The 12,543-nt window shown below is 41.2% G+C and overlaps 1 protein-coding gene and 30 non-coding genes across 32 annotated transcripts in view; 1 reads left to right on the top strand and 30 right to left on the bottom strand.

The window, feature by feature from the left end:
• The window catches only part of eogt (EGF domain-specific O-linked N-acetylglucosamine (GlcNAc) transferase), a 91,548-nt gene that overhangs the window by 23,717 nt on the left and 55,288 nt on the right, over window positions 1-12,543 (top strand). The gene's annotated exons all lie outside the window — the stretch shown is intronic.
• trnae-cuc (transfer RNA glutamic acid (anticodon CUC)) lies at window positions 346-417 on the bottom strand. The gene has a single exon. It is a non-coding gene; the product is annotated as a tRNA-Glu (tRNA).
• Window positions 1,196-1,267, bottom strand: trnae-cuc (transfer RNA glutamic acid (anticodon CUC)). The gene has a single exon. It is a non-coding gene; the product is annotated as a tRNA-Glu (tRNA).
• trnae-cuc (transfer RNA glutamic acid (anticodon CUC)) lies at window positions 1,481-1,552 on the bottom strand. The gene has a single exon. It is a non-coding gene; the product is annotated as a tRNA-Glu (tRNA).
• Window positions 1,765-1,836, bottom strand: trnae-cuc (transfer RNA glutamic acid (anticodon CUC)). The gene has a single exon. It is a non-coding gene; the product is annotated as a tRNA-Glu (tRNA).
• trnae-cuc (transfer RNA glutamic acid (anticodon CUC)) lies at window positions 2,047-2,118 on the bottom strand. The gene has a single exon. It is a non-coding gene; the product is annotated as a tRNA-Glu (tRNA).
• Window positions 2,330-2,401, bottom strand: trnae-cuc (transfer RNA glutamic acid (anticodon CUC)). The gene has a single exon. It is a non-coding gene; the product is annotated as a tRNA-Glu (tRNA).
• On the bottom strand, window positions 2,614-2,685 carry trnae-cuc (transfer RNA glutamic acid (anticodon CUC)). The gene has a single exon. It is a non-coding gene; the product is annotated as a tRNA-Glu (tRNA).
• On the bottom strand, window positions 3,174-3,245 carry trnae-cuc (transfer RNA glutamic acid (anticodon CUC)). The gene has a single exon. It is a non-coding gene; the product is annotated as a tRNA-Glu (tRNA).
• On the bottom strand, window positions 3,456-3,527 carry trnae-cuc (transfer RNA glutamic acid (anticodon CUC)). Its single transcript has one exon. It is a non-coding gene; the product is annotated as a tRNA-Glu (tRNA).
• trnae-cuc (transfer RNA glutamic acid (anticodon CUC)) lies at window positions 3,739-3,810 on the bottom strand. Its single transcript has one exon. It is a non-coding gene; the product is annotated as a tRNA-Glu (tRNA).
• trnae-cuc (transfer RNA glutamic acid (anticodon CUC)) lies at window positions 3,946-4,017 on the bottom strand. Its single transcript has one exon. It is a non-coding gene; the product is annotated as a tRNA-Glu (tRNA).
• trnae-cuc (transfer RNA glutamic acid (anticodon CUC)) lies at window positions 4,229-4,300 on the bottom strand. The gene has a single exon. It is a non-coding gene; the product is annotated as a tRNA-Glu (tRNA).
• On the bottom strand, window positions 4,796-4,867 carry trnak-cuu (transfer RNA lysine (anticodon CUU)). Its single transcript has one exon. It is a non-coding gene; the product is annotated as a tRNA-Lys (tRNA).
• trnae-cuc (transfer RNA glutamic acid (anticodon CUC)) lies at window positions 5,258-5,329 on the bottom strand. The gene has a single exon. It is a non-coding gene; the product is annotated as a tRNA-Glu (tRNA).
• trnae-cuc (transfer RNA glutamic acid (anticodon CUC)) lies at window positions 5,825-5,896 on the bottom strand. The gene has a single exon. It is a non-coding gene; the product is annotated as a tRNA-Glu (tRNA).
• Window positions 6,032-6,103, bottom strand: trnae-cuc (transfer RNA glutamic acid (anticodon CUC)). Its single transcript has one exon. It is a non-coding gene; the product is annotated as a tRNA-Glu (tRNA).
• Window positions 6,597-6,668, bottom strand: trnae-cuc (transfer RNA glutamic acid (anticodon CUC)). Its single transcript has one exon. It is a non-coding gene; the product is annotated as a tRNA-Glu (tRNA).
• trnae-cuc (transfer RNA glutamic acid (anticodon CUC)) lies at window positions 7,445-7,516 on the bottom strand. The gene has a single exon. It is a non-coding gene; the product is annotated as a tRNA-Glu (tRNA).
• On the bottom strand, window positions 8,295-8,366 carry trnae-cuc (transfer RNA glutamic acid (anticodon CUC)). Its single transcript has one exon. It is a non-coding gene; the product is annotated as a tRNA-Glu (tRNA).
• trnae-cuc (transfer RNA glutamic acid (anticodon CUC)) lies at window positions 8,580-8,651 on the bottom strand. The gene has a single exon. It is a non-coding gene; the product is annotated as a tRNA-Glu (tRNA).
• trnae-cuc (transfer RNA glutamic acid (anticodon CUC)) lies at window positions 9,146-9,217 on the bottom strand. The gene has a single exon. It is a non-coding gene; the product is annotated as a tRNA-Glu (tRNA).
• trnae-cuc (transfer RNA glutamic acid (anticodon CUC)) lies at window positions 9,429-9,500 on the bottom strand. The gene has a single exon. It is a non-coding gene; the product is annotated as a tRNA-Glu (tRNA).
• Window positions 9,713-9,784, bottom strand: trnae-cuc (transfer RNA glutamic acid (anticodon CUC)). The gene has a single exon. It is a non-coding gene; the product is annotated as a tRNA-Glu (tRNA).
• On the bottom strand, window positions 10,202-10,273 carry trnae-cuc (transfer RNA glutamic acid (anticodon CUC)). The gene has a single exon. It is a non-coding gene; the product is annotated as a tRNA-Glu (tRNA).
• Window positions 10,486-10,557, bottom strand: trnae-cuc (transfer RNA glutamic acid (anticodon CUC)). The gene has a single exon. It is a non-coding gene; the product is annotated as a tRNA-Glu (tRNA).
• Window positions 11,046-11,117, bottom strand: trnae-cuc (transfer RNA glutamic acid (anticodon CUC)). The gene has a single exon. It is a non-coding gene; the product is annotated as a tRNA-Glu (tRNA).
• trnae-cuc (transfer RNA glutamic acid (anticodon CUC)) lies at window positions 11,328-11,399 on the bottom strand. Its single transcript has one exon. It is a non-coding gene; the product is annotated as a tRNA-Glu (tRNA).
• On the bottom strand, window positions 11,611-11,682 carry trnae-cuc (transfer RNA glutamic acid (anticodon CUC)). Its single transcript has one exon. It is a non-coding gene; the product is annotated as a tRNA-Glu (tRNA).
• On the bottom strand, window positions 11,818-11,889 carry trnae-cuc (transfer RNA glutamic acid (anticodon CUC)). The gene has a single exon. It is a non-coding gene; the product is annotated as a tRNA-Glu (tRNA).
• trnae-cuc (transfer RNA glutamic acid (anticodon CUC)) lies at window positions 12,101-12,172 on the bottom strand. Its single transcript has one exon. It is a non-coding gene; the product is annotated as a tRNA-Glu (tRNA).

Here is a 12,543-nt window from a genome sequence, read left to right as displayed (position 1 = left end):
TTGATATCACTTAACACAGTGGTTTGTAAATGATTTGATTGGACATCACTAATTATAATGTGTTCCCTAACCGGGAATCGAACCCGGGCCGCGGCGGTGAGAGCGCCGAATCCTAACCACTAGACCACCAGTGAGCTGTAGTTTTACTTAACAATGTGACTTTGAGAAGGCTGGTTTTTAACAGCTAAATTATGTTGAAAATGTCATATTCTTGACATTTCGCTGTAAAGGTTTGACATGGATGTCTACTTTTTTTAGTTTTTCACCTTGCCGTTGAATACTTCGACATTGGTTATAAACATTGGTTCGTATTTCATTTGCTGGGACATCACCTAAAAATTTGTGTTCCCTAACCGGGAATCGAACCCGGGCCGCGGCGGTGAGAGCGCCGAATCCTAACCACTAGACCACCAGGGAACTGTAGACACAAAAAACAATGTTACGTTCACAAAGCAAGTTTTTTAACAGCTAAATTATGACGAATATGTCATATTCTTGACATTTCGCTGCAAAGGTTTAACATGGATGTATACTTTTTTTCGTTATCCAACTTTCCTTTGAATACTTGGACATTGGTTGATAACCGTGGTTCGTCTTTGATTAGCTTGGACTTCACCTATAATGTTGTGTTCCCTAACAGGGAATCGAATCCGGGCGGCGGCGGTGAGAGCGCCGAATCCTAACCACTAGACCACCAGGGAGCTGTAGTGTTAAATAACAATGTGACATTGAGAAGGCTGGTTTTTCACAGCTAAATTATATTATCTATTTCATATTCTTGACATTTCGCTGTAAAGATTAAACATGGCTGTCTACTTTTTTTCGTTATTCAACTTGACGTTGAATACTTCGACATTGGTTGATAACAGTGGTTCGTCTTTGATTAGCTTGGACTTCACCTATAATGTTGTGTTCCCTAACCGGGAATCGAACCCGGGCCGCGGCGGTGAGAGCGCCGAATCCTAATCACTAGACCACCAGGGAGCTGTTGTAACAACTAACAATGTGACTTGCAGAAGGCTGGTTTTTAACAGCTAAATGATGTTGAAAATGTCATATTCTTGACATTTCGCTGTAAAGGTTTAACATGGATGTCTACTTTTTTTTGTTCTTCACCTTGCCGTTGAATACTTCGACATTGGTTATAAACATTGGTTCGTATTTCATTTGCTGGGACATCACCTAAAAATTTGTGTTCCCTAACCGGGAATCGAACCCGGGCCGCGGCGGTGAGAGCGCCGAATCCTAACCACTAGACCACCAGGGAAGTGTAGTCACATAAAACAATGTTACATTCAGAAAGCAAGTTTTTTAACAGCTAAATTATGTTGAAAATGTCATATTCTTGACATTTCGCTGTAAAGGTTTTAGCATGGATGTCTACTTTTTTTTGTTCTTCACCTTGTCGTTGAATACTTCGACATTGGTTATAAACATTGGTTCGTATTTCATTTGCTGGGACATCACCTAAAAATTGGTGTTCCCTAACCGGGAATCGAACCCGGGCCGCGGCGGTGAGAGCGCCGAATCCTAACCACTAGACCACCAGGGAACTGTAGACACAAAAAACAATGTTACATCCACAAAGCTAGTTTTTTAACAGCTAAATTATGTCAAATATGTCATATTCTTGACATTTCGCTGCAAAGGTTTAACATGGATGTATACTTTTTTTCGTTCTTCACCTTGTCGTTGAATACTTCGACATTGGTTATAAACATTGGTTCGTATTTCATTTGCTGGGACATCACCTAAAAATTGGTGTTCCCTAACCGGGAATCGAACCCGGGCCGCGGCGGTGAGAGCGCCGAATCCTAACCACTAGACCACCAGGGAGCTGTAGTGTTACATAACAATGTGACTTTTAGAAGGCTGGTTTTTAACAGCTAAATTAAGTTATCTATTTCATATTCTTGACATTTCGCAGTAATAGGGTAACATGGATTTCGGCTTTTATTGATTATTCACTTTGCCGTTGCATACTTTGATATCACTTAACACAGTGGTTTGTAAATGATTTGCTTGGACATCACTAATAATAATGTGTTCCCTAACCGGGAATCGAACCCGGGCCGCGGCGGTGAGAGCGCCGAATCCTAACCACTAGACCACCAGGGAGCTGTAGTAACAACTAACAATGTGACTTTGAGAAGGCTGGTTTTTAACAGCTAAATTATGTTGAAAATGTCATATTCTTGACATTTCGCTGTAAAGGTTTAACATGGATGTCTATTTTTTTTTGTTCTTCACCTTGCCGTTGAATACTTCGACATTGGTTATAAACATTGGTTCGTATTTCATTTGCTGGGACATCACCTAAAAATTTGTGTTCCCTAACCGGGAATCGAACCCGGGCCGCGGCGGTGAGAGCGCCGAATCCTAACCACTAGACCACCAGGGAACTGTAGACACAAAAAACAATGTTGCTTTCACAAAGCAAGTTTTTTAACAGCTAAATTATGACAAATATGTCATATTCTTGACATTTCGCTGCAAAGGTTTAACATGGATGTATACTTTTTTTCGTTATTCAACTTTCCGATGAATACTTGGACATTGGTTGATAACAGTGGTTCGTCTTTGATTAGCTTGGACTTCACCTATAATGTTGTGTTCCCTAACCGGGAATCGAACCCGGGCCGCGGCGGTGAGAGCGCCGAATCCTAACCACTAGACCACCAGGGAGCTGTGGTAACAACTAACAATGTGACTTTCAGAAGGCTGGTTTTTAACAGCTAAATTATGTTGAAAATGTCATATTCTTGACATTTAGCTGTAAAGGTTTAACATGGATGTCTACTTTTTTTTGTTCTTCACCTTGCCGTTGAATACTTCGACATTGGTTATAAACATTGGTTCGTATTTCAATTGCTGGGACATCACCCAAATATTTGTGTTCCCTAACCGGGAATCGAACCCAGGCCGCGGCGGTGAGAGCGCCGAATCCTAACCACTAGACCACCAGGGAACTGTAGTCACGATAAACAATGTTACATCCAGAAAGCAAGTTTTTTAACAGCTAAATTATTATTAATATGTCATATTCTTGACATTTCGCTGCAAAGGTTTAACATGGATGTATATTTTTTTTCGTTATCCAACTTTCCGTTGAATACTTGGACATTGGTTGATAACAGTCTTTGCTTAGCTTGGACTACACCTATAATGTTGTGTTCCCTAACCGGGAATCGAACCCGGGCCGCGGCGGTGAGAGCGCCGAATCCTAACCACTAGACCACCAGGGAGCTGTAGTGTTACATAACAATGTGACTTTGAGAAGGCTGGTTTTTAACAGCTAAATTAAGTTATCTATTTCATATTCTTGACATTTCGCAGTAATAGGGTAACATGGATTTCGGCTTTTATTGATTATTCACTTTGCCGTTGCATACTTTGATATCACTTAACACAGTGGTTTGTAAATGATTTGCTTGGACATCACTAATAACAATGTGTTCCCTAACCGGGAATCGAACCCGGGCCGCGGCGGTGAGAGCGCCGAATCCTAACCACTAGACCACCAGGGAGCTGTAGTAACAACTAACAATGTGACTTTGAGAAGGCTGGTTTTTAACAGCTAAATTATGTTGAAAATGTCATATTCTTGACATTTCGCTGTAAAGGTTTAACATGGATGTCTACTTTTTTTTGTTCTTCACCTTGCCGTTGAATACTTCGACATTGGTTATAAACATTGGTTCGTATTTCATTTGCTGGGACATCACCTAAAAATTTGTGTTCCCTAACCGGGAATCGAACCCGGGCCGCGGCGGTGAGAGCGCCGAATCCTAACCACTAGACCACCAGGGAGCTGTAGTGTTAAATAACAATGTGACATTGAGAAGGCTGGTTTTTAACAGCTAAATTGAATACTTGAATTCTTCGACATTGGTTATAAACATTGGTTCGTATTTCATTTGCTTGGACATCACCTAAAATTTTGTGTTCCCTAACCGGGAATCGAACCCGGGCCGCGGCGGTGAGAGCGCCGAATCCTAACCACTAGACCACCAGGGAGCTGTTGTATTAATTAACAATGTGACTTCGAGAAGGCTGGTTTTTAACAGCTAAATTATGTTATCTATTTCATATTCTTGACATTTCGCTGTAAAGATTAAACATGGCTGTCTACTTTTTTTCGTTATTCAACTTCACTTTGAATACTTGGACATTGGTTGATAACAGTGGTTCGTCTTTGATTAGCTTGGACTTCACCTATAATGTTATGTTCCCTAACCGGGAATCGAACCCGGGCCGCGGCGGTGAGAGCGCCGAATCCTAACCACTAGACCACCAGGGAGCTGTTGTAACAACTAACAATGTGACTTCCAGAAGGCTGGTTTTTAACAGCTAAATTATGTTGAAAATGTCATATTCTTGACATTTCGCTGTAAAGGTTTAACATGGATGTCTACTTTTTTTTGTTCTTCACCTTGCCGTTGAATACTTCGACATTGGTCATAAACATTGGTTCGTATTTCATTTGCTGGGAAATCACCTAAAAATTTGTGTTCCCTAACCGGGAATCGAACCCTGGCCGCGGCGGTGAGAGCGCCAAATCCTAACCACTAGACCACCAGGGAAGTGTTGTCACAAAAAACAATGTTACATTCAGAAAGCAGGTTTTTTAACAGCTAAATTATGTTGAAAATGTCATATTCTTGACATTTCGCTGCAAAGGTTTAACATGGATGTATACTCTTTTTCGTTATCCAACTTTCCGTTGAATACTTGGACATTGGTTGATAACAGTGGTTCGTCTTTGATTAGCTTGGACTTCACCTATCATGTTGTGTTCCCTAACCGGGAATCGAACCCCGGCCACAGCGGTAAGAGCGCCGAATCCTAACCACTAGACCACCAGGGAGCTGTAGTGTTACATAACAATGTGACTTTTAGAAGGCTGGTTTTTAACAGCTAAATTAAGTTATCTATTTCATATTCTTGACATTTCGCAGTAATAGGGTAACATGGATTTCAGCTTTTATTGATTATTCACTTTGCCGTTGCATACTTTGATATCACTTAACACAGTGGTTTGTAAATGATTTGCTTGGACATCACTAATAATAATGTGTTCCCTAACCGGGAATCGAACCCGGGCCGCGGCGGTGAGAGCGCCGAATCCTAACCACTAGACCACCAGGGTGCTGTAGTAACAACTAACAATTGTGACTTTGACAATGTGAATACTTGGACATTGGTTGATAACAGTGGTTCGTCTTTGATTAGCTTGGACTTCACCTATAATGTTGTGTTCCCTAACCGGGAATCGAACCCGGGCCGCGGCGGTGAGAGCGCCGAATCCTAACCACTAGACCACCAGGGAGCTGTTGTAACAACTAACAATGTGACTTGCAGAAGGCTGGTTTTTAACAGCTAAATTATGTTGAAAATGTCATATTCTTGACATTTCGCTGTAAAGGTTTAACATGGATGTCTACTTTTTTTTGTTCTTCACCTTGCCGTTGAATACTTCGACATTGGTTATAAACATTGGTTCGTATTTCATTTGCTGGGAAATAGCCTAAAAATTTGTGTTCCCTAACCGGGAATCGAACCCGTACCGCGGCGGTGAGAGCGCCGAATCCTAATCACTAGACCACCAGGGAAGTATAGTCACAAAAAACAATGTTACATTCAGAAAGCAGGTTTTTTAACAGCTAAATTATGTTGAAAATGTCATATTCTTGACATTTCGCTGCAAAGGTTTAACATGGATGTATACTCTTATTCGTTATCCAACTTTCCGATGAATACTTGGACATTGGTTGATAACAGTGGTTCGTCTTTGATTAGCTTGGACTTCACCTATAATGTTGTGTTCCCTAACCGGGAATCGAACCCGGGCCGCGGCGGTGAGAGCGCCGAATCCTAACCACTAGACCACCAGGGAGCTGTAGTGTTAAATAACAATGTGACATTGAAAAGGCTGGTTTTTAACAGCTAAATTGAATACTTGAATTCTTCGACATTGGTTATAAACATTGGTTCGTATTTCATTTGCTTGGACATTACCTAAAATTTTGTGTTCCCTAACCGGGAATCGAACCCGGGCCGCGGCGGTGAGAGCGCCGAATCCTAACCACTAGACCACCAGGGAGCTGTTATGTTAAATAACAATGTGACTTTGAGAAGGCTGGTTTTTTACAGCTAAATTATGTTATCTATTTCATATTCTTGACATTTCGCTGTAAAGATTAAACATGGCTGTCTACTTTTTTTCGTTATTCAACTTGACGTTGAATACTTGGACATTGGTTGATAACAGTGGTTCGTCTTTGATTAGCTTGGACTTCACCTATAATGTTGTGTTCCCTAACCGGGAATCAAACCCGGGCCACCGCGGTGAGAGCTCCGAATCCTAACCACTAGACCACCAGGGAGCTGTAGTGTTACCTAACAATGTGACTTTGAGAAGGCTGGTTTTTAACAGCTAAATTAAGTTATCTATTTCATATTCTTGACATTTCGCAGTAATAGGGTAACATGGATTTCGGCTTTTATTGATTATTCACTTTGCCGTTGCATACTTTGATATCACTTAACACAGTGGTTTGTAAATGATTTGCTTGGACATCACTAATAATAATGTGTTCCCTAACCGGGAATCGAACCCGGGCCGCGGCGGTGAGAGCGCCGAATCCTAACCACTAGACCACCAGGGAGCTGTAGTAACAACTAACGATGTGACTTTCAGAAGGCTGGTTTTTAACAGCTAAATTATGTTGAAAATTTCATATTCTTGTCATTGCGCTGTAAAGATTTAACATGGCTGTCTACTTTTTTTCGTTATTCAACTTGACGTTGAATACTTGGACATTGGTTGATAACAGTGGTTCGTCTTTGATTAGCTTGGACTTCACCTATAATGTTGTGTTCCCTAACCGGGAATCAAACCCGGGCCGCGGCGGTGAGAGCGCCGAATCCTAACCACTAGACCACCAGGGAGCTGTAGTGTTACATAACAATGTGACATTGAGAAGGCTGGTTTTTAACAGCTAAATTATGTTATCTATTTCATATTCTTGACATTTCGCAGTAATTGGGTAACATGGATTTCGGCTTTTATTGATTATTCACTTTGCCGTTGCATACTTTGATATCACTTAACACAGTGGTTTGTAAATGATTTGATTGGACATCACTAATTATAATGTGTTCCCTAACCGGGAATCGAACCCAGGCCGCGGCGGTGAGAGCGCCGAATCCTAACCACTAGACCACCAGTGAGCTGTAGTTTTACTTAACAATGTGACTTTGAGAAGGCTGGTTTTTAACAGCTAAATTATGTTGAAAATGTCATATTCTTGACATTTCGCTGTAAAGGTTTGACATGGATGTCTACTTTTTTTAGTTTTTCACCTTGCCGTTGAATACTTCGACATTGGTTATAAACATTGGTTCGTATTTCATTTGCTGGGACATCACCTAAAAATTTGTGTTCCCTAACCGGGAATCGAACCCGGGCCGCGGCGGTGAGAGCGCCGAATCCTAACCACTAGACCACCAGGGAACTGTAGACACAAAAAACAATGTTACGTTCACAAAGCAAGTTTTTTAACAGCTAAATTATGACGAATATGTCATATTCTTGACATTTCGCTGCAAAGGTTTAACATGGATGTATACTTTTTTTCGTTATCCAACTTTCCTTTGAATACTTGGACATTGGTTGATAACCGTGGTTCGTCTTTGATTAGCTTGGACTTCACCTATAATGTTGTGTTCCCTAACAGGGAATCGAATCCGGGCGGCGGCGGTGAGAGCGCCGAATCCTAACCACTAGACCACCAGGGAGCTGTAGTGTTAAATAACAATGTGACATTGAGAAGGCTGGTTTTTCACAGCTAAATTATATTATCTAATTCATATTCTTGACATTTCGCTGTAAAGATTAAACATGGCTGTCTACTTTTTTTCGTTATTCAACTTGACGTTGAATACTTCGACATTGGTTGATAACAGTGGTTCGTCTTTGATTAGCTTGGACTTCACCTATAATGTTGTGTTCCCTAACCGGGAATCGAACCCGGGCCGCGGCGGTGAGAGCGCCGAATCCTAATCACTAGACCACCAGGGAGCTGTTGTAACAACTAACAATGTGACTTGCAGAAGGCTGGTTTTTAACAGCTAAATGATGTTGAAAATGTCATATTCTTGACATTTCGCTGTAAAGGTTTACCATGGATGTCTACTTTTTTTTGTTCTTCACCTTGCCGTTGAATACTTCGACATTGGTTATAAACATTGGTTCGTATTTCATTTGCTGGGACATCACCTAAAAATTTGTGTTCCCTAACCGGGAATCGAACCCGGGCCGCGGCGGTGAGAGCGCCGAATCCTAACCACTAGACCACCAGGGAAGTGTAGTCACATAAAACAATGTTACATTCAGAAAGCAAGTTTTTTAACAGCTAAATTATGTTGAAAATGTCATATTCTTGACATTTCGCTGTAAAGGTTTTAGCATGGATGTCTACTTTTTTTTGTTCTTCACCTTGTCGTTGAATACTTCGACATTGGTTATAAACATTGGTTCGTATTTCATTTGCTGGGACATCACCTAAAAATTGGTGTTCCCTAACCGGGAATCGAACCCGGGCCGCGGCGGTGAGAGCGCCGAATCCTAACCACTAGACCACCAGGGAACTGTAGACACAAAAAACAATGTTACATCCACAAAGCTAGTTTTTTAACAGCTAAATTATGTCAAATATGTCATATTCTTGACATTTCGCTGCAAAGGTTTAACATGGATGTATACTTTTTTTCGTTCTTCACCTTGTCGTTGAATACTTCGACATTGGTTATAAACATTGGTTCGTATTTCATTTGCTGGGACATCACCTAAAAATTGGTGTTCCCTAACCGGGAATCGAACCCGGGCCGCAGCGGTGAGAGCGCCGAATCCTAACCACTAGACCACCAGGGAGCTGTAGTGTTACATAACAATGTGACTTTTAGAAGGCTGGTTTTTAACAGCTAAATTAAGTTATCTATTTCATATTCTTGACATTTCGCAGTAATAGGGTAACATGGATTTCGGCTTTTATTGATTATTCACTTTGCCGTTGCATACTTTGATATCACTTAACACAGTGGTTTGTAAATGATTTGCTTGGACATCACTAATAATAATGTGTTCCCTAACCGGGAATCGAACCCGGGCCGCGGCGGTGAGAGCGCCGAATCCTAACCACTAGACCACCAGGGAGCTGTAGTAACAACTAACAATGTGACTTTGAGAAGGCTGGTTTTTAACAGCTAAATTATGTTGAAAATGTCATATTCTTGACATTTCGCTGTAAAGGTTTAACATGGATGTCTATTTTTTTTTGTTCTTCACCTTGCCGTTGAATACTTCGACATTGGTTATAAACATTGGTTCGTATTTCATTTGCTGGGACATCACCTAAAAATTTGTGTTCCCTAACCGGGAATCGAACCCGGGCCGCGGCGGTGAGAGCGCCGAATCCTAACCACTAGACCACCAGGGAACTGTAGACACAAAAAACAATGTTAATTTCACAAAGCAAGTTTTTTAACAGCTAAATTATGACAAATATGTCATATTCTTGACATTTCGCTGCAAAGGTTTAACATGGATGTATACTTTTTTTCGTTATTCAACTTTCCGATGAATACTTGGACATTGGTTGATAACAGTGGTTCGTCTTTGATTAGCTTGGACTTCACCTATAATGTTGTGTTCCCTAACCGGGAATCGAACCCGGGCCGCGGCGGTGAGAGCGCCGAATCCTAACCACTAGACCACCAGGGAGCTGTAGTGTTAAATAACAATGTGACATTGAGAAGGCTGGTTTTTAACAGCTAAATTGAATACTTGAATTCTTCGACATTGGTTATAAACATTGGTTCGTATTTCATTTGCTTGGACATCACCTAAAATTTTGTGTTCCCTAACCGGGAATCGAACACGGGCCTCGACGGTGAGAGCGCCGAATCCTAACCACTAGACCACCAGGGAGCTGTAGTAACAACTAACAATGTGACTTTGAGAAGGCTGGTTTTTAACAGCTAAATTATGTTGAAAATGTCATATTCTTGACATTTCGCTGTAAAGGTTTAACATGGATGTCTACTTTTTTTGTTCTTCACCTTGCCGTTGAATACTTCGACATTGGTTATAAACATTGGTTCGTATTTCATTTGCTGGGACATCACCTAAAAATTTGTGTTCCCTAACCGGGAATCGAACCCGGGCCGCGGCGGTGAGAGCGCCGAATCCTAACCACTAGACCACCAGGGAACCGTAGACACAAAAAACAATGTTACTTTCACAAAGCAAGTTTTTTAACAGCTAAATTATGACAAATATGTCATATTCTTGACATTTCGCTGCAAAGGTTTAACATGGATGTATACTTTTTTTCGTTATTCAACTTTCCGATGAATACTTGGACATTGGTTGATAACAGTGGTTCGTCTTTGATTAGCTTGGACTTCACCTATAATGTTGTGTTCCCTAACCGGGAATCGAACCCGGGCCGCGGCGGTGAGAGCGCCGAATCCTAACCACTAGACCACCAGGGAGCTGTGGTAACAACTAACAATGTGACTTTCAGAAGGCTGGTTTTTAACAGCTAAATTATGTTGAAAATGTCATATTCTTGACATTTAGCTGTAAAGGTTTAACATGGATGTCTACTTTTTTTTGTTCTTCACCTTGCCGTTGAATACTTCGACATTGGTTATAAACATTGGTTCGTATTTCAATTGCTGGGACATCACCCAAATATTTGTGTTCCCTAACCGGGAATCGAACCCAGGCCGCGGCGGTGAGAGCGCCGAATCCTAACCACTAGACCACCAGGGAACTGTAGTCACGATAAACAATGTTACATCCAGAAAGCAAGTTTTTTAACAGCTAAATTATTATTAATATGTCATATTCTTGACATTTCGCTGCAAAGGTTTAACATGGATGTATATTTTTTTTCGTTATCCAACTTTCCGTTGAATACTTGGACATTGGTTGATAACAGTCTTTGCTTAGCTTGGACTACACCTATAATGTTGTGTTCCCTAACCGGGAATCGAACCCGGGCCGCGGCGGTGAGAGCGCCGAATCCTAACCACTAGACCACCAGGGAGCTGTAGTGTTACATAACAATGTGACTTTGAGAAGGCTGGTTTTTAACAGCTAAATTAAGTTATCTATTTCATATTCTTGACATTTCGCAGTAATAGGGTAACATGGATTTCGGCTTTTATTGATTATTCACTTTGCCGTTGCATACTTTGATATCACTTAACACAGTGGTTTGTAAATGATTTGCTTGGACATCACTAATAACAATGTGTTCCCTAACCGGGAATCGAACCCGGGCCGCGGCGGTGAGAGCGCCGAATCCTAACCACTAGACCACCAGGGAGCTGTAGTAACAACTAACAATGTGACTTTGAGAAGGCTGGTTTTTAACAGCTAAATTATGTTGAAAATGTCATATTCTTGACATTTCGCTGTAAAGGTTTAACATGGATGTCTACTTTTTTTTGTTCTTCACCTTGCCGTTGAATACTTCGACATTGGTTATAAACATTGGTTCGTATTTCATTTGCTGGGACATCACCTAAAAATTTGTGTTCCCTAACCGGGAATCGAACCCGGGCCGCGGCGGTGAGAGCGCCGAATCCTAACCACTAGACCACCAGGGAGCTGTAGTGTTAAATAACAATGTGACATTGAGAAGGCTGGTTTTTAACAGCTAAATTGAATACTTGAATTCTTCGACATTGGTTATAAACATTGGTTCGTATTTCATTTGCTTGGACATCACCTAAAATTTTGTGTTCCCTAACCGGGAATCGAACCCGGGCCGCGGCGGTGAGAGCGCCGAATCCTAACCACTAGACCACCAGGGAGCTGTTGTATTAATTAACAATGTGACTTCGAGAAGGCTGGTTTTTAACAGCTAAATTATGTTATCTATTTCATATTCTTGACATTTCGCTGTAAAGATTAAACATGGCTGTCTACTTTTTTTCGTTATTCAACTTCACTTTGAATACTTGGACATTGGTTGATAACAGTGGTTCGTCTTTGATTAGCTTGGACTTCACCTATAATGTTATGTTCCCTAACCGGGAATCGAACCCGGGCCGCGGCGGTGAGAGCGCCGAATCCTAACCACTAGACCACCAGGGAGCTGTTGTAACAACTAACAATGTGACTTCCAGAAGGCTGGTTTTTAACAGCTAAATTATGTTGAAAATGTCATATTCTTGACATTTCGCTGTAAAGGTTTAACATGGATGTCTACTTTTTTTTGTTCTTCACCTTGCCGTTGAATACTTCGACATTGGTCATAAACATTGGTTCGTATTTCATTTGCTGGGAAATCACCTAAAAATTTGTGTTCCCTAACCGGGAATCGAACCCTGGCCGCGGCGGTGAGAGCGCCAAATCCTAACCACTAGACCACCAGGGAAGTGTTGTCACAAAAAACAATGTTACATTCAGAAAGCAGGTTTTTTAACAGCTAAATTATGTTGAAAATGTCATATTCTTGACATTTC

The sequence above is a fragment of the Gadus chalcogrammus genome, chromosome 13 (genome assembly GCF_026213295.1).
Source record: "Gadus chalcogrammus isolate NIFS_2021 chromosome 13, NIFS_Gcha_1.0, whole genome shotgun sequence".
Taxonomy (NCBI): Eukaryota; Metazoa; Chordata; class Actinopteri; order Gadiformes; family Gadidae; genus Gadus; species Gadus chalcogrammus.
This window is presented reverse-complemented; position numbering and strand designations above follow the sequence as displayed.